We start from the raw sequence: 24297 nt of genomic DNA on the forward strand, positions 1-24297 counted from the left end.
TGACGAGAGTTTTGTAAAGAAAATTGAATAAACAAACGTCGACATTGGTCAACATAATAGCTAAGGGTAAGTAGGTCGATAACGGATATTATAAAGATATCAATCTGACCTTGAGATGACGGGTAATAAATGTATAAGAGATTAGAAATGGGGCTGACGAGTCTACACACTTTGCGGAACAGTTGTGCAAGAAACGCCGATGAATAATATTACTCACCTTGCCGTCGCTGACCAAAGAATCAATTACACCATTCGAATTAAGTACTGTAATATTATAATGAAATTGCGCTTCGGGTTTTGGCGGTAGGCTATAGTCGATCTGTATTCAGAGGCTAAATCAATCACTGTTAGATAAAAAACTACCTATTGTGTTAGCTGCTCATTGAATATGACGAACAATATTCTTTATTTATCATAATAGTTAGTGTTATGTAAATAAAATTCATTTATAACTGTAAATATATACATTTATAAAAAAAATTGTGTTGAATTATGAAAAATGTTACTTTTTTTTTATGATATAAAAATTTGTTTAGTTATACGGTAACTAGTAGAAAATATTAGAAATTTGGCGAGTTAAAATATGAAATTAAAACAGGGACCTTTCGCAAATTTACAAAATACGAAATTTTGTAGATTCTTTTTTTTTTAATCTGACCTACCATTATGAAATACTGACTACTCCACTGATCTAATACGATGTATATTTTTTGAAATATTTAAATCAATATTAAAAATATTGATTTTTATCTAAAAAAATTGCAGTATAATGTTACATAAAAGGTTCACTTTCAATTTTATTCAATTTAGTTTGACAATAAAATTTTCCTCATCGCTTTGACTAATATTTGTGACAAATAAAATTGTCATTTTTTATAACTAGAAGATAATAAAGAAAAATCACTCAACTTGAGTACACATTTAACTGCGTTTGCATAGTAAATTTTATTTACTCCAACGAATGATTTTATAAAAAAAACCTTATATAAAATAGATTTTATTTATCTCTTATTATTTTTATACATTTTTATTGTTGGAGTACAGTTTGATTCAATATTAGAATTTTCTATTTTTTTTTCTTTAACAAATCAAGAGTCAAGAATATCATTAGTTACTGAAATATTTTTTAGAATAGATAAAATGAATTTTAAACAAAGTATCTTTCTATCATATTTTGTTCTTAATAAAAAAATTAATTTAATAAAACAATTTTCTGCAAAATATTATTTCTCATAATTTCAGCAAATTTTATATTGTTTAATAATTACTTTGATTAGATATTATTTTATTCGCCATCTTCTTGCGGAATTGAATTATTTATGCATGTTATAATTGGATTTGGAAGGAGCCAAACATCGTTAATTTATGTATAATGACCTGAAACGTGCGCTGGATATTCTTACGACAAAGGTATGGGTGTTTCCGTCATTTGAAGCGTCTGCTATGCATATTTGAATGTGTGTTTTATATTTTATGATCATCCCAAACAAAATCGTAATTATTGCTAGGTTAATCCGAAAATGGAAAACGGTAAATTAAGCCTATTGTCCTCTGTAGGATAATAATATTGTTATTATGGTCATAAATTTAATCTACTAATGGAATTTGTATGCAATTACCTAGAAATTGTCCCAAAGACACTGGTAGTTACAAAACAATTACAGGTCATTGTCATGACAAAAAAAATCACTTTAGCAGAATACCACTGTAAATTTGTACGGGACGTGTAAAGTGTATTGTGTAGTCGACAAAGGTCACGGTAAAAATCAGCACATGTAATAACATTTCTTCCCCAGCTGTGGGTTTTTATGATTGAGACGTCGATCAAAGAACAATGAGGTAAGCGCTTGAACTAGTACGGGTACCTGCACTCGTCGTAACGACATGTCTACAGAATGGACCGCAAATGCACAGGAGGCGCATGCCATCGGCGTTGTTCGGTAAGAGAAGAAATGGGCGTCGTGTGGGACGTCGGTGCAGTTGGGTATGTTGAAACAATTTGTGGAAAAAAATAAAAAAGAAACAAACTAGGCGAGTCCGCCTGAAACGCTAAAATTATTGTGCGTTCGTGATCTCTTTGAAAGTCGCATTGTACACACATAATAATAATATTGTTGTTGTAAGGTACGTTCATAAAATATTGGGTGCCAACGCCGCCGTGCCTCTCCACAATGCCCGACAATTACATATTGCGATATTTGCCGCTTTCCAGTAAAATCGACTATAATCGAGGCGAATTCACACGCAAAGCGGACCATGAGTTTTTTACGTCCAACGTGTGTGGAATGTGCAGCGTTCGTATTAATCGCAACATTTTTTTGCACACGACGCCTTAGTCGGATAAAACCTATCTCGTCCATACATAATATCGAATACGACGTTATTATGCATGTAAAACGGGTCGGTGTAATTGCACGGATGACCGCGAAAAGTGTGCACTTGTCCGCTGTGAATGGTGTGCCAGCGTAATATGTTTTATGTTATTTTTTAACGGAGGTACGGTGTTGAGAGCTTTGTTGCGTTCCGAACACACAACGATCTCGTCGGGTGCAACGCATACGGTCCGTGTAAATGTGTCTGGTTTGTGTATCGTCAGTCGAGTAAATTATGAAGATGGTCAAATGTAAACGAAATTTTACAGTTTCACGAAAAACAACGTTACCAGTCGTATGAGAGTGGGGGTATTGCACGCGTTGGCAAAGTCCGAATATAAAAAACCGATTTCTCACAGGTGTTAATTTGAATAGGTGTTTGATATCATGTGCTTGTGGTTTTGAATTACCTGAGGTCGTTACGGATTTCTGCCACAGCAATATGTAACAACAAGTTGCATTGCGCGTTTCTGAAGTTTTACAAGTCGTTCAATACCGCAGACCGAAAGGGGCTAATAGTGTAATCCTATCGTGTTTACACCAAAGACAAAAACGCGCGCAGCTCTGTCCTTAATTATCGACAAACACCTCCCAGTAGTTTGCGGGTCATTAAATTTGCGTAACGTCGTTCAAACTTGTACGGATACGGTATTGCATTACACGGTACCAATCTCGGTGTAAAAATTTGGCCTACTGTTAATCGCCACCATTTATATTGTCCGAATTGGTCGTCAGATGTCGGAAAACAATTTTTTAACGGACACTTTGAAATGGTAATTATCATTTGTGGAACTGTAATCATGTACATAAACCGTAACGACGCAAATACACAGTGGTGACCTGCTCTAACTGTGTCGCATGAAATATCTTCAAAAGTTATAACAAACATTTTGCGTTAAGAGAAAAAATTATATTTCATGTAATTTCTCTCTTTTCGGAAATTATTAACATTCTACGGTGATTTAAATTAACGCGAAAATATAGACCCCTTTCCGTTTTTAAATTTTATCATCTTTTTTTAATTAACGATCTAAAAAAAAAAAAGACTAAAGGCGAAGCGGGAGTCTGTTTATTTTTATCTTTAGGCTTTTACGAACCACATTAACAATAGTAACAGCAATAAAACATCAAATAACAATGTTAAAATTAATTTTCTAATAGCTTTGAAAATTCATATATGAATGAATAATATAATAGCTTTCATTTTTTATTCCGACGATACACTAATTTTTATCTGGCGTGTAATACATCGATATTTATTTATTTATTATCAAATAGTCATAAGTCATATTTTCAAATTTTACGCTCCATTAATTTTTCATGTCATGCTATGAAAAAGTAAAGTTTTATTACTACTACGGGTTTGTTCTCTTATTAACACAAACTAATCCGTGTATACGCGAATAGCTATTAGTATACATATATTCCAATAGCTGCAATAATTTATGCCTTAAAAAGGAATGCGTGGATGATGTTCATATCTACTATTTAACAGTAACAACAGCACATGGTTTTATTTGGAACTATTCGAATTTCCCAGCATAAGCATTATTAAATTGGTTCTATTAGCGCATAGACTGACTAAACATTTACAATGGTTGATTTGCACGTTTTATTGAACAGTTTTGGGGTTTAAATAGAATAAGCCTATTTGGCATAAAATTTCGTAACGGACCTCCCATGAATAAATCCGAAAATGTCTTTATAATAGATAATCGACCGTAAGTGAAACATTGTAGCTGTATAGTTGAAAACGTGCACCTCAGACGTTCGAACCTATTATTAAGGTGAACAATTTTATGTGGAGCAAATGACGCATATGAAAATTATATTTTCGCTTTGTTTTCATAACATAGTTCGATAAAACAATAGGGAACGAGCTGTACAAGGACGGGCAGCGATTATAACCGCATAGTATTAGTGCACTACAGTGTGCTTGACTCCATTTGTTTACATAATAGAGGCGATCCGTGAGATATCCGTAAGTGGAGTACGCTTTTTGACTTCTTTGGCGAAGACAAAATGTAATCGCTATGGCCATTCAATGCATTTAACCTTCAAAAGTTCCCATACGCAGATAATTTGTATCGAGGTGAAACAATTGGATATAGGTACAATAAATGTAATTACGATTACCCATATAAGTTTGAAATCGTTTTTAAATGACTTTATTTTTTATAATACTCTGATAAAGGAATATCGAAGGCAAAATTATTTATTCATTATATTTATTTTTTTTTTTTACCATTTCATGGACAGTTTTACAACACTCTACAATTTTAATCCAGTAAAAATAATAAATGAATTAATAATAAAAAATAAATAAAGTGTACTCAATTCTACATTGTAGAATTACTATTCACTGTGACTTTTCGATATCGTTTACACACAGTAACTATAACTGAATACACTCAGTTTTTAGATTTTTAACAAATAGGGTAAGTACTTTCAATCGTCTATCATCTAGGATCATAATTAAAATATTAATTTTATGCAACTTTAGGTTGGGTATGACTTGTGACCACTCGACCTTGTTCTAAATTCATATAATCCAGTTTAAGCTTTCAATAGAAAAGAGAAGTGCTTTGATGTCTGCATTGCATGGATAACTATAAAAAGAAAACTTATCTATGTAGTAAATCATTCCAAGCGGTCAACAGATTTGGAATTGTCTGCGAGTACAGGTTGTTTGAATTTTCGGTGAATCAAATAACTAAAACGCTACATACGTTTCTAGATAAGATTCAATATTACTTTTAAGTTGGCTTGTCGTAAGTAGTTATGATCACGTGAAAATTTTTATCTGCTCGTTACTAAAACATTGCACAAGTTAAAATACTTGTGATCTATAATTAAATATAATTTTAGCTGAATTACATAATATAATTATTATAGACATATGTGATATGTAAAATGTACACATATATGGGTCCAATACTGAAACTATTAATGGTTCCCATTTTTAAATAAAATTATATATATTTAATGATTGAACGTTAAAGATCAGTGTTGGAGAGCTTTTTTGTGGTGTGTATAATAACCATGTTGTTAACTGACGGCGTAAATGAGTTTTAATGAAAGTAAAAAATGTATGATAGGTTAAATAAATAAGGTAAGAGGTATATTACGACGAATTAATCGTCTTAAACAACCGGTTCAACAGTAGTTGTAATTTTTTTATTACCTAAACAGTAATTAATAGTGAATATTAATAACATAATTTTGAACTTTAATTATTATTTATACTGTTAATTTTTTAAGAGAAATAAAAGTTGTTAATGATATTCTTTCAACTTTTATTTTACCGTGACTTAAGGTGTAAAAAATTCAGAACTTATTATATGAATAATACAAAACCTAGTCTGGTCTAGGTACAGAATCATTTTTCAACTCATCGAAAATTATAAAAAATATTTATGGCTATATTTTAAATTAAACTTATAAGATTTTCAACTGTTTATTTTGTTTTTGATATACTATGATCGACTATATTAAAAACAGAAATAATTGGACTTCAAAATAATAAGTAATGTATTTTAGATATGTAATAGTTTTCTTTTTGTTGCAAAAAAGTTGTTATGCTGATTCAAACTGTATAAAATAATATAATAAAAACAGGAATAGGTTAGATTTCTCTATAATATTATCATTTAAGATAAGTAGTATATTTTAATATTTCCTGTTCATAAAATTAATATGGAATCAGTTCGCATAGCATTATTAATGAAAATAATATGTGTTTTGGAAGTACATTTTAAGTAAAAATTGTAGATTATATAAACAAAATGTGTGAAGATTGTACATAATTGAAATCAGCTTCCGCAAGAAAAACCACTCTCACCTTTAAACTAAAAATAAATGTTCATATAACAAAAAAAAAAAATTTAATCATATTGAAAAAATTGAATGTAGCTGAAAATATAAAGGTCATTGTAATAATTCATTACTAAACGTTAAATTTTAATTTTTAAAGGCTAAATATTATGTTTGCGTATTTTAAAAAACGATAAAATTTCATGGATAGTTTTTTCAGCTATAAATAATTTAAATGTATTTAACTTTCCAACCGACTTTAAGCGAAATCTATTGACATAAATGGTAGGTGAATTTTTTTTACAATTTAAATTTATTTTCTAAATTTTCATAATCATTATGTATCAGACTGCATAATAACATTTCATTAAATATAAACTACGTGAGTAATGGGTACGCTTAAAAAGTGTAAAGCCCAGCATTTTTAAAATTATTATAATTAAATGTATAATACGTTCATTTTAGCTAAAAATTATGACTTGATAAATCTGATTTTCGGCTCTTTTAGAATCTTATAGCATACTTAGTACGCTATGAGAGATTTAGTGTAATGGAATTAATAATTTCAAATATTACCTTTTCTTAAATTTTTTCGGTATACCGATTGGTTAAGGATTATAGGTATTCATAACACGTCGCGCCAGACTACCCTTTTATAAATTTTATGTGATCCACAATAAAGCTAAATTCACTAGGGGGTATAATGAGGAATCACTCCCCTCCATTTTTTGCAGGCCACGAGGAATTTTCAAAATTTCCAACCAATGGTTGGATATTTGGGGATTTGGTGAGCAACGAGGTCCTATCGGGATTGTAGAGTCTGAGGGTTTATCACAGTAAAGACAATTAGATACAAATTAATTAAATTACTCTCATAGAGGTATTAAGCGCTATAGTATTCTTGTAGTGGCCGGGGTCTTGGCCTCCTATCAGACACCCAGTCGAAATATATGACCAAGCACTAACTAGTTATTAATATTTAAATTAAATGATTTTTAAATCAATCTATTGCTTTACCATTCTTTACTCGGATTATTAATTCTATATAATTGGGTTAATATGAAAAATTAATTACCTTTTTAGATGGTTTGTATAATGATCGTCGAGATTTGTGTTAAAATTTATAATATATCTTTTATATAAATAAATAAACTATCGACGCAAAAATAATTATATTCAATATCGACTTAAAATGTACCGACGACAACACGAAGTCGTGGCTAGTTTGAGAAGTATAAACTGGACAAAAGAATTCTGAAATCTATATTGAATCCAGAGCTTCAAAAGTGATCTCTCTTAGAAAATGAGCACTTTTTATATTATTTTTAATAACCACCATCATGGGCTTTTAGTTATTTTTAGTGTATTGTATAAAATTTGATCATAACATAATAATTATTTTTAGATACGATGCATAGTATACAATAATCAATTTAACATGTATATACATATATAATTGCTAGTGTACATGTTATAACAGATAGATTAATTATTTGTTTGTACACAATCGGTATTAAATATAGATTGTTAATTTTTTATTGATAAATGGAAGATGCGCAAAGCAAAGCATTGAGCATATTACGACAATACTAAATAATTATTCATTATAATTTTTAAACTTATTATTAATGTACAACAAAAATCATATGTTTTTTTAAGACATCGACATAAACTGAATTTTATCTAAAAGTGTTGCTATAGTTTACTATGAAAAACAATTGCAATTTTCAATTTTGTATTTACTCTTTTCATAATAAAAGAATATCTTAGAATACTAAAGTAAACTTATACTTTGTTCGTTATTGTTTCTTTTAAATTGATTTCTTACAATAAGATTCCCCAAATTTAACAACCTACAATGAATATTTCATTCATAATAGTTCAGTTCGCATTGCGTTTGTTAATAGACGTTATCTATACAAGCATAATTAACTTTTGCAACGGTTTGTTTTGTTTTTTAATGAGACAAGATCTATCAATGAACCGTCGCTCTTACATTAACTATGATCCAGCAGAAGAACACAGTGTAATAGGATTTGTAAACGATTACTACACGACTATGATCGATTCTCCCGAAGAGTTGTGGACATTTTTCTATAAATCAGGACAGTATCAGGAAATTTATAAATATTCATCTAGATCGGACGTATTTGCCGTAAGTCGAGTTAAAATACGAGGTGTCATCGACTGTCAATATTTGAAACACTCCGTTTTGGAAGTCCACTCGGTCAACATCCAAGAATTTCCAGACTTTGAGTGGTTGGTTGAAGTGTGCGCTTCTATAAAACAGTGTAATGTTGATTTGGTGCCTCGGATTTTTAATCAAACTATTATAATCAAACGCAAAAAGCCATATTGCTTTAAAGTCATTTCGACAACAATTAAATACTATGAAACAATCAACATAGTGTTTTCAAAAGGAAAAAAGAAGAATCGACGTTAATTTCTGTTGATTTTACTTAAGAATTAATGTTTAGTTGCAGTTATTTTTGTAGAATTAGATTTTGTTTTTAAATTTTCATTTATTTAAAATATTGTTTAGATACCATAGAATATTAACAGTTTGTTGATACAAAATGTATTTTTCGAAAACTAAAGATTTTATTAGTGATCGGCCAGTGTTTAAAAAGACTTTTCGAGATATGGATTTTCTCCTTGTTTATTCAAACTAGCAGATTCGAGTTAGATTTACAGGTAAATATATCGATTCAAATAACGTAAATTAAAAAAGACGAACTTAGGTATAAGGTAACAATATATTTTTTTAATTGAATATAACATTAAAAATGCAATAATGTTAAAATTATTCTTAGATAGTCTTAAATTACACACAAATGTATAATTTTGTGTGTATGTCTGCTGTTTATCTATTCATTTTATAATATTAATTATATATCATTTATTTTTTACTAGTGAAATTTTTATTATACCTAATTTCGTTCCTAATAGTAAATAGGAAAATAATGTTAAAATATGTTTGATATAATTAAATGTAGAAAACTTATTTACCATTGTCGTATAAAATAAATATTTGAATATTTTTCAGTAAATTTGAAATAATGCATAAAAATGTAGAAGAACACATGTATAACTAATTTGGATAAAATATATATAAGGAAATTAGATAAAAAATTAAAAATATAATTATAATAAAATAACCAATTTAAGTCTTTATAAATATATTAACTTAACGAATAATTTAACATATTATAAATGTTTTCATTGAAAATAAAATTGTATTTAAGTTGATATTAAAATAATACCTTTTTTAAATCTATTGGAAGAACAATTCGTAAATAGGGCATCGTATAAATATTGTAGTAGATCACTTTGCTGACTTGTAAAATATTTATTGGTTTATGGAGTAGAGTACTATTAAAACAGCTGGCGCTATTAAACTACCATCGAACGACCCTACAAAAACTGCATTATAATACATTTAATGCATAATATATTTATGGTGTTGTAAAAGTGTATGCTAATTATGTTCGTTGTCCAGCAATAAATTACCGACATTAACGCATAACTACAGTCTACTGACATATGTGTACTCCATTTAATGTTATAATAAGAATAATAAATGTAATATTAATAGATTTCACAATTGAATAATTTAAAAAAAAATTCATTTTAAAATCCAAGTTTTCTGTTGGAGTATAATTTATAATTTAGGTAATTGTTATGTTATTAAAGACGAATAAAATTTTACTCTATAGTTAATCCAATAATGATTACAATACTTACCAAAAATTTTTTTACTTTACTGTAGTGTTAAAAAGCACTTGTGTAAAATGGAACTATTTAAATAATAAAGCAATAATACAGTTTGAAATATAATTTCCTTATTACTTATCATAGTAATTAATGTTTTAGATTAAAAAAATTTTAATGCAAAATTAATAAATGTAAGTGGACGATTTCTTTAAAAATACTCTCTTGAATCTCTTAAATATTAATTTAACATAAAAAATTTTCAAGTAAATTTTATCATCAAAACAAAGTTGTTAAGTAGTTTAATCTTTTCAACATTACATTATACCAATTACCATACATGATATTTGTAGTTTTTTAACTTTGATGTTTTTAAATCAAAAATGGATTTCGACAATACAATTAGCAGTACTTTATTATGTGGTTTTTTTTGTGCCCGCATTTATTTTTTACAGCTCTAATTAGACGAATTTTTTTCAACAATACGATAACTTGATCTAATTGTAGATATTGCCCACGAAAATTAAAAAAAATCCTCTTTTTCAATTACAAAGTTACCTAGACAATCATTTCCATATGGAAATATGAACGTTTCAAAAATTTAAAATCAATTTCTAATACATATTATGCATATACGAAAGACTATAAATACATTTTAGAATGTCTCATACGTAGTAATTTGAATAGTAAATATAAATATGATTATATTGATGTAAATAATACTGTAGATAAGAATTTGTCAGAAATAATCGAAATCTGTACTGAAAATTCGCATTACGATTCGGGTTATGGTTTTATATTAATTGTTGTCGAAATTATAGCTCTTACTATTATATATAGACTTAGCGAGTTCGCAGTTGAATTAAACCAAAAACTCTTAGCAATGGGAAATATTTTACATAAATTTGATAAATTACTGAACTCAGATAAAGTTGTGTTTAAAGAATTAAACTTGTCAATTTTGATAGGTCATATTTCTTGTGTAAGAAATCAATTTAACTACTAACATCGGAAATATTCAAAAAATAAATACAAAGAACTTGACAAAAGTTTCAATTATAGAGTGATAAAATGTATGAATAAAATTAAAAATAAATTGAACTTTGGTGTACTTATAAATTATACTGACTATATTATTAATGTAGATGATTGTGATATGGAAGAATTACAAAATAAATCGTTAAAAACGAATTTAAGTATTTTCTGGAATAACAACAACATAAATATGAAGTTAAAATTACTTTAATTTTAAATAAATAACCTTTAATGTTAAATGTATTTTCCGCTAGTAAAAAAAATAATTTTACTGTTCAAGCGAAAAAATAAATAAATGAAAGCAAAATATAAAAAATTATATTTGTACATAATAAATGATAGTTATAATTATTATATTAATTTGTTTTTAATCTTATTTAAATTATTTTTTAAATCTTCATCTTTTTATTTTACGAATTATTTAAAAATGATGTTGAGTAGATTTCTTGTACAAATTACGAATTATTTAGCAGACCGTTTCAGTTGTACTAGTTTAGAATTTGATTTAATATATTGACTATGTTTATGTACTCTGTTCGTTTTATTTGTACATGGAAGAATTATATTTGTAATAAATATCAGAATAGTGTATATAAATTTTTATATTTCTAGATCAAACAAAACTCTTAGTTTTTATCTGTTTTGTAGAGTAAATAGGTAACTCTAATAATGATTAAAAGAAGAGTAACCATAAAAATTTAACACAATCAGTATTTTACAACAGTGAAAAAAATGAGACTTTACTCGTTATTAGGTTTATGATAAATGGTCTAAAACGAGTTTGACGATTGAAAATAATTCAATCAATCATAATAATAAATTGTGCATTCTTAGAATGATATTCAGTCGTATGCTAATTTAAACAAAAAAATGAAAAATTTAACAGAAATTAAATAAGTTAGAATATATTGAATAAGTATCATTCGAGGATGTCATTTAATTTTTTTTTTAGAACTGGTTGAGTTCGGTTTTAAATAGGTCATTACACGCTCAAAAATGTCCATGCATTGAATGTTTTTGATAATTTATTTTGAATTAAAATTTATTTGATGTATTGAAATAGTATTAAATTTATGTTGAAAAATACCTAATTTTGGGGGCCACTTAAAAATGAGGGCAAGTGATTGTTTGCTCTACTGTCTCTTAAATGAGATCACCAAAGATAAAAATTTAATAATTAAAGATTGATATTATACTGTATCATGAAAAATTGAAATTATTATAACTTATAAGTGATTGATATCTTATACAGAGTGATTAATTAAGCATAATAGCCTCCCATTTTTTTGTTAAAAAATAATTTTATTATAAAATTGTATAGATTAAAATTATATTTAATTTTATAGACAATTACAAATGTAGATTTTATTCTAAGAAAAAATTATTCCTTAGTATAATTGGATATATTTTATGGATTTTAAGGAAAAAAAGTATATTTTAGGGTAAGTTTTTAAAATTAAACGTGAACTTATTATTATTGTTTTACTTTTAAATGGAGATTGATTTAAATAGAATGTTGACTGGTCAATAAACAGTTGTGTATTATTACCTTTTGAGTCGTTTTAATTTTTAGTTATGGTTGAATAGTTATTATCTGAATGTTATGGTAAAAATAGATGATAGAATAAACCTTTTATTAATCTACAAATTCTAATATATCAAAAAGTAATAATACAAACTGGTTAGGTTCGATCAGTCAACATTTTATTTAAACCTCTCTCTGTAAAACAGGGTTACTCAACTAAAAAATTACAATTTTTTAAATCGCAAATACCATGACGAACGCCAATTAACTTAACAAATTGTTTGGTGTTGGATGATTTGAAAAAAACATTTAACGCGATTCGTGTCCGGTGAAGTTCAATGTTGACTTATCTTTTCATTCACCTACGAGTTTTTTAATACCGTTCATATAAATCAATGTTAAGGTTCAAATCGTACCATGCATGCCGGTACTAATGTTAATTACTACATTATACGGGCAGATGAGTTACTGCTACCGGTGTTACTATACTTGTTTGTACGCACTCGGAAGGTCAGCAGACGATTCACGTCTATGAACTTTTTAAGGACATAAATTTTTGATGAAATCAGTTATGACAACAAAAGAAAGTTTTACGAATAATGCGATTCGCATTATTTCAGTTATTACAAATAATCTATTGAAATAAATGAACTTTTTCATTTTATTAGTAACTCGAGGGAATTGACGCTATAAAAAAATTAAAATATGCTGCTTATGTTTATAATTGCATCCGAATTATTTCATGTGTTTTTTAATTCGATTTAATTTTTACATTTTGTTAAATTCTGTTGAGATGAATTGAATTATATAAAAAAATTAAAATAACAGTTTGTTATTTTATTTATTGAAATTAAAATCATCTTTTAATAATTCTTTATTATAAAGATTCGTTATATTTATTTTTTCTTTAGATTTTTATTTTTTTTTCGTGACCATATAAAACTGGCCTATTAGTTATAATATTTAAGTACACCACGTTTTATGTCTCCACGTTATGCCTAACGATTATCGACACTCAGCCTCACATTATTACTATCTAGGTTACAGTTGTAATTTTACATCAAAAAGAAAATATTATTATACTAACGCAAAATCGTGATCTCCCGGCAATAAATCTTATTAAATATCGTATTGAACATCAATACGATGTTTAATTCTGATATCAGAATGTCGTGTGTGCGTTCAAAGATGTGCGGAAAATGACTTTGAATTATTACGCGGCTGTGACAGATTATTGTGGTTGCAACACGTGGTTTTCGAAACCAACGTTCACGTTTGCAGTGAAGAAATACCACCAGGATTGGTGAATCATCGCCTGAAAAGATACGTTAACGAATTTTTTATTTTAATTCACTTTAATGAACAAAATAATGATTTAGGCACACAAAAAAGTAATGAATACATATAGCAGTTTCAACTTAAAATGTTTTCCTGAAAACAAGTGGTAGGTATTTTGAACTATAACCTTTTTATAATTAATAAGATAAAATTACTACTAGATGGGTAAAACAACAAAGCACTTTTGGTAATTTCCTAAAAAATGCACATATTTTTTCATTATAATGTAAAAAAAAAAAAATTGTTACAATATTTTACAGTTTTTACTAAATATTGAACATTAATGGGCCATTCTTAAATGATTAATCTTAACAGACCTTTATAAACAATATTTCCCTCAGTTTGTATTGTGCTATGAAAAAACATTTTTGTTCAGCGATTTGAATATTTGATAAGTTGTATACATTTTAATGAGAGGCGTATAACAAATACATTGAAATGCATATTCACCATTTTGATTTCAACAAAATATGTTAAAACGAAACATCAGTATTTCGTTATGCGACCGACCAGTGTTTAATGTGATATTGTATTTTAATAATGTTCTATTAATCAATGCACTCAAAATATAATAATTCATTTTGTAGATATTAATTATACATCGTTTATTTAAAAGAAAATGTACGATTCATTTTATTTAATTTTAAAAATATTAATTTTTTTAATATTTACACATTTTATTTTTATTATTTTATTTTATACAAAATTGAAGATTGAGCCCAGATTGAAAACAACTATTAATAATTTAGGATAATATATTCTATTTATAATGTTAAGTAGCTTTTGCTGATTTTTGATTAATGTCTACAGTAGAAAAATTTGTAATTTTCATTAAAACATTTATCGGTTTCTTATTAAGTTAATCAAGTGCGACTTAATTGAGTGCATATCAGTAAGTTTTAAATATCCTGGATCACTCAAATCGTACTGAGAATGGATTTTGCTACCATTTTTGAAATTAACATTATTACTATAGGGTCATTCCATGCCAAATCATCTAGAAGTGGTTGCACGACCACCACATTTAAAAAAAAAAAAAATTATTATTAAATTTATTCTAAATGCTATAATTAGATGAAAACAATTTTCTTTTTTTATAACCTTCCCACTTTTATGGCTATTTCAATGTAAAACATGTTAAATATAGCCAGTACGTTAAAAAACACACAGATTATTCGATATTGACTTAATCGAATTAAAATTTTAGACTTAACCTTATTTATGAAATTTAAATTGTGTAAAACTATTCTCGGGAATAGGGAAAAACATAATATTGTTATAATAAGGTTGAGTCTAAAATTTTAATTCGATTAAGTCAATATCGAACAATTTGTGTGTTTTTTAACGTTCTGGCTATTTTTAGGCCTTAAAAAAAATCTTATTATACCATAAAGAATAAACCCCGAAAATCTAAGAAAAAAATGAGGTGGTCGTGCAACCACTTTTGGATGATTTGGAATGGATTGACCTGACCCAATACTTATATTTAAAGAGCAATAAGTATTATTGAAATTTGAAGCATAAATAATTGTTACAGATATCGGATCTTGTCATAATTCAGTTGAAATTTGCGCAAGAGTAATTGCCAATATGGTACCCTTTATATGTCACTTGCATAACTGGGGATTGATTGTGCGATTACCTGACACCTTGTACCCACCCACATTATTAGTATCTTCCGATCAGGATTTCTGTAAAATTTAACTTCTTATACGCACTTTTCAATGCGTTACTACTGTGGTTAATTCCATTAGTTTTAATTATGTGTATTTTCACTCTAATAAGTCATGTTTTTCATTATCATTAATAAGTCTATCGACACCGTTCCGTTCAACGATTTTACGTGTTTGTTTAGTGTAATAATTAACACTTATACTTCGAATTATATAACTAACGTAGTTATATTTCATGTGGTTATTGCAAAATGACTACTGTAATTCAATGTACACTCGTAAGATTAATCAAAACGCATTAGACACTTTATCATGAGTTTTGATTCGCAACTATAAAATTGTAACATTATGTTATTGTATAAATATTTTAACGTTTTAGTAGCAAGAAATTTGGAGTAGTTAAAGTAATCATTAAGAATAATTACCAATTGAAATTTCGCAATAAGATTTTTCGAAACAGCAAAATAAGGTGTTAAAAAAGTAAAGAAATATTATATGAACGCACAATTCTTATATTAAAATAAAATCACATTTTAGGACAAATTAAAATAAATTTCTAATGTCAATCAGTAAACAAATGTTTTTTGTATTTATAAATGAGCTGAAAATTTCAATACTAACTTCAAATCTAATTTTCTACTCTTACCAAATATAGCAATTGGCTAAAAACCAGCCTAAAATTTAATCTTTAAAAATGTTATGCAATATTACATTCATAAACACTACAATTTGTTAACACAAGATCTCTTCTTATACATAAATTTATTTAAGTTGAATAATTTTAGTGAAGTTATATTTAATAATTTAATTCCTTTAAGTTGTGCACGTACATGTTTAAAATATATTTATAACTGAAAAAGAAAACATTCTACACGCTATTACGAACTATCGTTTGTTGTGTCCACGTTATTTTTAAATAAAACTTTCGGCATAATAACATCATAAAGAATCTTGTTATTGATTATTATCTTTACAGAAAAAGAGCGGAAGTTTAAGTGGCGTTTGCTGTGGGCATTGGCTATTGTCAGCAAGTTATCATTGTAATATTGATTTTTTGTCTTGATACTCCAATTCGTGCATTTGTCCTTAATACTTTCATTGCATAATAATAACAAAACAACCGTAATATTTTTGCAGACAGCTGCATAAAAAGGTGTTGACTATCGATCAAATGTAGGCGTCTGTTAATGACGTATGAGCAACGATGTTAAAAGATAGCTATCGAACCTTGTGAGACTTTCTTCTTTGATTTAAATCAAAACCTTTGCTTAAAATAAATACCTTAGAAATTCTATCAATAAAAAATGTTAGAGAATCAGTAGGTTAAGTCTCTACCAGCTGAAAAAATATTAAAAGGCTAATATTTTCATGAAAATTATTCACATTTTTAACCAAAATAAAGCTAATGTAATATGAAATATATTGTTAAAATAATGGAACTTGTTTATATAGGGCTAAGTAAATTACTCATTCAAGTATGTTAAAAAAATATAACAAAATAATGTTATCGAATGATTTGTGGACTAGATAAACGCCCAAACGATGGGCGTTTCCCGGTAAACCAGAACACTAAAAAATTCCACATTGTAAAGATATACTTAACCGGGTGCATTTGCTATATTTATTGCGTATTTTAGTTTCACTAGTTCTTTCAAAAATAATTACGCGCAATGTCCTTGCTCTTTAATAATGATCGTGAACAACGGGAAAAAGTTTAACCTTATGATTTTCAACCATATGCACCCGGATATATTTAAATTCTATTAATTAATCGCGAAAAATTAATTTCTTATTGATCTAGTTCATGCGAATAAATTATATAAATAATAGTAAAATGGAATTTTAACATATTTAGTTTAATTTGTAATACTTCAAACAATTTAAAATTGATCATTTAAGATCTTCGTAGTAAAATAATAAAAAAAAAAACAATTAAATTGTTTACAACTCTCTTTACCTTTTATAGTCCGATATCGAAATTTAGAGTAATGAATCCACTTTGTCTGAAAACATTGTTCAATAAATTTAGTTAAGGTCGATTGGACGGCTGAAAAGATAGGCAATATAAGTGCGGATGCGCTCTAAAACGCATTCTTTTGTAGTAACTAGCTTTTTGGTATTTTAGATCACGTAAATAGATTATGTTATATCCATTAATATAATTACGAATATCACATAAATTGTTTGAATTATTTTTTAATATGGCTAAGCAACCCCGTTATGATTTTGTAATAATTGTATTTCATTAATGATTACTATAATATTGACATTATTAAATAACAATGGAATCAATGAAAGTGTATATGATACTTACAAATAAATATCTATGTAATTAATTATTAATAGAGAAAATGATTGTTTCGAATTATAAATATATATATTATGTAAGAGTGAAATGAGATATTAAAATTTTATTTTATTTTATTTTTTATCTGCCATTTTGGATCAAACTGCACTAAAATAATTATTTAATATGATGCTCGGAATCATTATAATGTTATATGAGTTGTGTAAATTCATAACTTAATTTGCTTGAATAATTTTTCAATTTATGACAATTTGTCAAGTTGAAAATATTTATGTCATTTTATTAAAAGATTTCTTTTTCTAGTAAATATTGTTTTATCACTTGATATTTAATAATATTATATGATTCAGAACATGAAATATTTTCAAATTCAAAGCGATAGTACCACAATTGTAAAAAAAAAAAGTTATAAATAGAATATTTTTTAGTATTTTATAATTATTATATACTTACAACCAGGGTGAAAGTTATGACCAATTACTGATTCGTGTTTGGCGTTGATACGTGGTTACAAATACAAAACCAGAACGTCCGGTACAAGAAAAAACAAAATTATAACCAGACATGACGTGCATATATTATGCACTCACTTGAAACAACCAAAACTTACTGATACATATGTAAAAAAAGAATGACACAATCATGAAAGCATATGCAACATTTACAAAATGTAATTGTTAATATCCATCTAATTTTATGCATTACTGACATAACTTTAAGTAAATGTTTATTATGTTTTCTATGAAAATATCAACGGTTTGTAGTAACAAAATGTGTAATATTAAACGTTTCTAGTATGAAAAATACATATTTTTGGTATATAAAGATTTTATAAAATAACATTTTTTTTTATACTGCCAAAAAAATAAGTTTTTGTTATTAGGTAAACACAGGGCCGGATTTTCGGGCTCGGAGTTCACGATTGAACGATAAAAACGTCTACTTTATTAATGACTTAATAACTGTTGGCTAATTATAAGATAACAAAAAAAAAAAAACGTAAATGTAATGGTAATCCAATAATTATCGATCAGAAAAAACCTTGTTTTAATCGTATTTGTAATTATATTGTTACTAAATAGACTAAGCATCGTTTTTCGTATAATTTTTTGATTGATTTTATTGAGAGAATGAAGTGCTAAAAAATATACTATAACGATTTACTATAAGTTTTATAGTTAAACCATAACGTGTGGATATAATGGTTAGCTTATCTAGTTAATATGTTGTGTATTAGCCAAGTAAATCGCTTGTAGCGCCAACGTGGATAATATGATTATTCAGTTACCGTGTCGTTAGTGTTTTCAATGTTAACATTCACGAAATACCTAAGGAATTTTGTCCGGAAAATCGTTTCATTATTGTCTCTATTATTATTGTTATGGTGTTATCATATATTAACATCACGAACACCAGAGAAACTAATCTCGAAGTCTGCATATTTTATCTTAATTTTGTAATCATTGTAGAGCGACTACAAAAAACCTCTCACTTCAATAACTATACTATTAAATGGTTGTTTGAAAACTAATTAATCAAATGTTAATTATTATTGTAATTGAAATGAGAGTTCAAACTGCATTAAAAATAATTTGATTAAAGCAATGTCATCAAAATGGTAATGAGGAACGAACTGATCGAATAAATTATTTCAAATCGAAAACAATTGTCGTTGATTTGAATTGCATACTTATACGGAATAGTTTAATAACACCTGAAATATTTCAATTTTCGAATATGACTGCACGTGGCTAACTCGTGTAATTTTATTTCTTATGCATTTTAAAAAGGTTTGCCTTGGTTTGTGATACTTTCGATACTATTTGAAAATTTGTAACCTCTTACTTATTATAGTCAATCGCACTAATTTACTATTTGAACGTAAGATAATGTTGTCACAATTTGTACGTGACATTAAAAAAAAAAAAAAAATGTAATTTTTATGATTTTAAAACCGTACTATGCACTCATTATAATAAATTCTGCGGTCCTTATTCAGCATGTGAAGCAATCAAACGTCGATACGTACAATTGCACGCACAGATCATATGTGCTGACCACCGCCGTACTAGTTTGTAGCGTGAAAATTACTACCTACACTGAGTATCAATAATTTCTGCTATTAACTCTACACTTGTTATTATTTTCATTCTGAAGGCCACTTGGAATATTAAACTAAATTTCATCATGCAAACGAATTCGCGTCCCTTTAAATTTCGGCGTCTGCCATACCCACACTCATTTATCTCGAATCAGTCACACCTACAATTCTGATTGATTTACATATCGAGTTTAGAATTTGTTAATTGATTTTCGTGGAACTAGTGTACATCAAAATTTAGTAGGTGTCAATTTATGTCTTGGCAAAAACATACATTTACATTTACTTTGGATTGTACATTCTGAGAACAATTTTCGAATGAAAAAAAAATAATATTTTGAAGCATTTCGACGAGTAAAGCTTTGTAACAAAATTTCCCCTTAACATGACGGTACTTTTTAAATTTTTATAGAAAAAAAGGATAATATTATCTATTTTATAAAGGCACATAATTTACATAGATGATTTGGTTTAGATTTTTTTCGAGGACTCTAAAAAATGTTAGTTCTAAAATACTTTTATCTTAAATAACGATTTTATCCATTCAATAGAGCTAAATTATTTTTCGTATTTATAAAGTTATATCTATTCGATGATTTAGGATTATACTTTTAATAATTGTTAAAATATTTAATAAGTTAATTAACATTGATCGGTTATATTGGAAAATTTTTTATTTTCTACCTTCATTCTTACAATATAAGAACATTTTTCTTACAATTTTTTCCTTGATGAGAATGATAAAATATTCGGTTGTCTAATCGAGTATTCAATTCACACCCTTTACAATGATGTAGTTCCCAACTATATTATATAATATATGCCAAAAATTATGCCTTCAAGCGTTAATATTGAAAAATGATCTATTACTGTCTATTGAGAATGATCTATTAAGCGATATATCGAATATTTCACTTAAATTCTCATTGTACATAAATTGTTTATGTACGCAAATTTTAAGTAAAGTTTTGGAAAATATATGTAGAATTTTATTTATGTCAAAAATCGCTAATATATGATGTTGAATTTATAATATAGTAAATTTTTAAGTTGATTCCATAATAAAATATTTATCTATTAATCGCATACAAGTATATTATTTTTTATACTAAAGCTATGTATTTAAAAAGAGTATTATGTTGTGTTCGCTTATATAATAAAAGTAAACTATAAATATGTTAATTATATGAAAGTTAATTAACATTCAGTCATTATTTTATACCGATGCTTATATTTATAATCACTAATCAAGAAAGTACTCAATGTGCGTCTAACCGATAATTGTAATAAGAAAGAATATGCGCTGAAAGTAAATAATTTAAAAGACATCGTGTTTTAATTTAAAATTTAATCAAACTGTTTTTTATCTTTCATTCATTGTTTTTATACCATCTATGGAAGCAGCCATCCTTATTTTTCCGCTCTAGTAAGTGTATACCATTTCGCCATGTGTCTTATATGTGATATATTTCTATTCTTACATTCTTTTAATCTTAAACCCATTTGTTCTATCGTAGTTTTTATCCTATTTAATTATTTGGCACTCCCCTCTAATCCTAATATGTATTATTATTATTTTTTTGTTACTAGTGAAGTACACGTATTATTTTAGTGGCAATTTGTATTATTCCAAAAACAATATCGGGTCAAACATATTTTCAACGTGATTTAAAGATTGTAGCAAGTTTAGGAGGTAATATTCTCTATCAGAAAATATATTTACTAAAAAACGTTTCCTTTTACGCTTAAGAACGTGTTCTCACGATCGATCGCCCCTCGGCTTTAACGTGCATATTTTTATAGATAAGCCAACGTTTCTTCACAAGTAGTAGTTTCCTCGATAAGTTATTCTTTTGCATTTTTTACAGATCACTGAACAACGTGCATAGACATGATTTTATGTTTTAATCAAAGTGCCTACAACACAGATAGCTTTACACAACAGGCAATTACATCGAATATTAAGTTTTTTTCACTAATTACCACTTTTTTTTTAGAGATTAGAGCGTCTTGTTGACACAATAATACAAAAATAGTGTGGTTTTATTTGTTGCAATTATTAAATTCATTTGTTATGACAAATTTTAGTACATATTATGAAAAAAGTACAATTTTCATTTGTTGAAAATAAGATACCAATTTAAGATTATTAAATAATAACTTAATGGTCTCCACATCATAGACAATTTTTCGGCGCTTCGTAAGTAATTTCTACGTGCATAATGATTTTATCAGAATGAAGATAATGATATTTTAAACACACACACACACACACACATATATATAGATACGTTACAAAACATAAAGGCAAATTACAACCGATAGTATTATGTAATGAGGTAGCTTACATTATTTATTAATGTGATTGCAATTATATGTGAATGACTGATAAACGATTTTGACATATAAAGAAATTGCGTGGGATGCATTGAGCTAAGTATTTTGTAATGATTATTGTCAGATTAAATATTTTTTTTACAAAAAAAAACTTAAAGAGACTATTATTATCTTAGTAAAATATTTCATATTTAATTATTACAGAATTTTGGACATGAACTTACATAGAAATATTGTTTTTAAAAATAAATTTATTTAACATAATTATCATTAAGTGAGCGAATATAATATTCATGAATTCCGATAATTCTTAGATAACATAAAAAACATTTGATTATTTTCTTTATTAATATTCAGTGTTAACCGACTTAAAGGTCAAAATTAACCTTACCTCCATTAAAAAGCATAATTATATTACAATTAGCCTTTAATTATTCAGCTGAATAATTTGAAATAGTAAAAGTATAAATCGTAATAAAAAATATTACATAATTTAAAATTAAAATTAAAAAAAAAAGTAATTTTAATAACTAAATAATTATTCTTTGAAAATAAAAAAAATTGATATATATTGTTATTTATTTCTGTCTAACTTATGAGTACACTAATAAAAAATAATAATTGATTATGTATTTTAACTTCATAAACATGAATAATTTAATTATTATCAAATTTTAAAATATTGATTGCTCTTCTCTATGAATTATAATTAAAGTTTTTAAATGTGTAAATATCAATTCGCACGTCTGAAAATCTGTATGCATTATAGATTACATAATATGTAAATTTGATAAAAATTTAATTATTAAATTATTATCGATAAATAGTACAGAACATAAATGATTACTTGTAGTGGAGTTGGGTCTTAAATTTTTATCATCATTAATCATTGTTTGTAATAATCCAGAATTTTTATTTTAAACAGCAGAGTTATTGTTGCGTTTATCAATTTAAAACTTATAAAAAAATTATTGTTTTCCAAAAAATATTTTAAGATCGCATCTAAATTAAAACTTATTCATTTAGTTTTGAGTTTTATTAAACTAATTTCAAAAAACTTTCTCAAATAATTTATTTATTTAAGGAATAGCTTTTAAAAAAAATCTACAACAGAAGCTTTTAGTGGCATATTATATTTCGTAACACAATAACATTTAATAAAAGCTTTATGTTTCGAAGGCACAAATACAACAAACCACGTTTTCGGTAGTTCGCGAGGAGTATATAATCATCAAATTATTGAATAATACTTTCAGTACCGGTTTAAAATTCATTTGACCATGCCCTATATCTCATTTGCTAATGCATAATTGTTTATAATTTATATGCGTGTCAAAAGCCGGTTAGCAACAATACCTATGCACTTTGACTTTGTTGTGACGTACTAGAAGACCATCCCCAGGGCTCTTTTGTGGTCTTGTTATTATGGCTGTTGTTTTACGATTTACTTAAATTAACGTTTCACGATCTTTCAATAAGCCAAATTATAAATTTATTAGTAAATGTGTTCATTTATGAATGAAATGAATAGTGCGGTTAGCAAATCTGTTGATTTCTATTTAAAACACGATTTTATACTTCTCTCTTAACATGCACAAGAATATTATTCTATTAACAAGAAAATAACAAAAGTTTGATTATAACAAAACATATAATATAATCACTAAAGTGTTTTAATAAATTAGAAAACGGCACATTTAGAAATCTTATGAATATCTTTCTGAATTAATACTCGCAAATTATCAAATTGAACTTTATCCGATTTGCGCATTATTTATGATAAAATATCAATTAGATATTTAAGAGCTCTCAAAAATAACCTTTGGTTGAACTCATAATAAAAGAAAGCGGAAATTATATAAAAGTATATCTACTTTAAAAATGAGTTATTTTCTTTTTGTTTTTAGTAATACAAGTATTTACTTGTCACTTTATTTTTTTTTTTAAGTCAAAAATGTTTTCTAAATTACGATTATTTATTTTTTTGTCGTAATATGTATGCAGGGTGGCCCACCACTCACTGACAACTTAAATAACTTTTGATCCAGTTAATATTTTTAGCTGATTTTTTTTTTAAATAATAG

At 26.8% G+C, this 24297-nt stretch overlaps 1 long non-coding RNA gene across 1 annotated transcript; it reads left to right on the forward strand.

Moving 5' to 3' along the window:
- Positions 1-21140: 21140 nt before the first annotated feature.
- Positions 21141-22681, forward strand: LOC126895459 (uncharacterized). The gene is made up of 3 exons (XR_007701659.1): positions 21141-21302; positions 21489-21569; positions 21745-22681. It is a non-coding gene; the product is annotated as an uncharacterized LOC126895459 (long non-coding RNA).
- Positions 22682-24297: the final 1616 nt, after the last annotated feature.

This window comes from Daktulosphaira vitifoliae, unplaced genomic scaffold (assembly GCF_025091365.1).
Source record: "Daktulosphaira vitifoliae isolate Bord-2020 unplaced genomic scaffold, ASM2509136v1 Scaffold_1, whole genome shotgun sequence".
NCBI lineage: Eukaryota > Metazoa > Arthropoda > Insecta > Hemiptera > Phylloxeridae > Daktulosphaira > Daktulosphaira vitifoliae.